The sequence below is a fragment of the Nicotiana attenuata genome, unplaced genomic scaffold (genome assembly GCF_001879085.1).
Source record: "Nicotiana attenuata strain UT unplaced genomic scaffold, NIATTr2, whole genome shotgun sequence".
In the NCBI taxonomy this organism is placed as follows: Eukaryota; Viridiplantae; Streptophyta; class Magnoliopsida; order Solanales; family Solanaceae; genus Nicotiana; species Nicotiana attenuata.
Genome location: NW_017671074.1, coordinates 150,215 through 152,255, shown reverse-complemented (window position 1 = coordinate 152,255; position 2,041 = coordinate 150,215).

Below are 2,041 nucleotides of genomic sequence, written 5' to 3'. Positions count from 1 at the left end.
AGTTGAATAGAAAAGTATTTAGTGTTTAATTTGAAATAGAGTATTTGAAAGTTGAAATTGTGTTTGAAAAAAAAATTCACTTGAAAAAAGAGGCTAAATGATGAAATTTATATCATTATTTTAATTGAACTACTCTTCAAATAAAATCTTCAACATTTCACCAGTATTTCAAATATTGAAGTCTAGTACTATTTCAAACTGATGACGTTCAAACTATTATTTGCAAATATTGAACTTCAGTATTTACAAATAAAATGTTATTAATGGTCAAACCGGCAGACATCACCATATATTTATTAATTAGTCGCAGTTAACCCGTGCTAAGTACGGCCAATAATTTGAAGCTCAAATATTGATATTCTTAGAGCTTGTTTAGAAAGTTTTTATGTAATTGAATTTGTGTGCAATTTAATGTAATTATACAATTTGACATATTTGTCTGTATATTTAATTACTCAGTCCACATTATGCATAATTAAAATAAAGTAGTAATTACATTTTGCAATTATTAAAGACGATAAGAATTAATGGTAATAATATACTCCTAGTATAATTACCATATGATATTTCAAATCTTTTTTTTCTTTTAAAAAAAAAAAACTCTTTTCCTCCTCAAATTTGTTTCTCATAACGTACTTATTGCTCCTAATTCTAGCCCCGCCACTCCTTCTACCTTTTTTTTTCCTTTTTACTGCATACTTTCTCTTACTGTGAATCTTTTTTCCCTTTAATTGTTTTATCTATAGAGTCTTCCTGATGCTATTGCAATTGCGTGTACTCCTTCTTCCTCTTTTCCCCTTCTTATTGCATGCTTTCCTGCTTTCATTTTTCTTACTGCATACGTATATTGTATTCATTTGCGATTTATTGTATATTTTTTTCTTTATTCTTCTTATGATGTCATTATTAATAAAAATTATGCTTTATTATAAATTTAAAATGCTCTTTTTTATGTCTTCTAGGTAGACTAATAAATAATGTTCATTTTTTTAATTGCTCGATCATGTAAGATTACAAGAATGAACTAAATTACAATGTTGACAGAAAATATATATATGCAATGTAAGAGATAACTTAATAGAATTGATGCCGATAAATTTAATAGGGATTCTTTTAATGAGAAATACATTTTTAAATGAAAATAAATTATTAGCGAAAATAACTTTAATTTCACAAGTTACCTTAGCTTTTATTAAACTATAAATCTTTTTGTATAAATTATTGTGAAAGAAAATAATATTTTAGTTGCCAAGAAAGAACTAATAAAAGTACACTTTTGAGATAATTAAAGTAAAAGATTCACGTTTCTACTACTAATATATAATAGAGGATAAGCAGGTGATGGTCAACATGTCTGCTTGGCATATAGGGCATTTTGGTAGTTGCAGTTATAATGGAGCAATATGATTGCTTAAAAAGGAATTTCACTGTAGCTTCAACATAAATGATTGAGTGTTTGGACTAAATTGCCCCTGGGTCATGTCATCAACCATCACCACACTTTTCTACGCTCTACTCCCTTACGTGGGTCCCACGTCACACCCCACCCAACTATTGAGTGTTTGGACTAAATTGCCCCTAGGGTCATGTCATCAACCATCACCACACTTTTCTACGCTCTACTCCCTCACGTGGGCCCCACGTCCCACCCCACCCAACTATTGAGTGTTTGGACTAAATTGCCCCTGGTGATGGTCAACATGCCTGCTTGGCATATAGCGCATTTTGGTAGTTGCAGTTATAATGGAGCAATATGATTGCTTAAAAAGGAATTTCACTGTAGCTTCAACATAAATGATTGAGTGATTGGACTAAATTGCCCCTGGGGTCATGTCATCAACCATCACCACACTTTTCTACGCTCTACTCCCTCACGTGGGCCCCACGTCCCACTCCACCCAACTTTCTCCCTAATAGTTCAGTGATACACCTTTTAATATCTAAACGTGAATCTTTTACTTTAATTATCTCAAAAGTGTACTTTTATTAGTTCTTTCTTGGCAACTAAAATATTATTTTCTTTTATAATAATTTATACAAA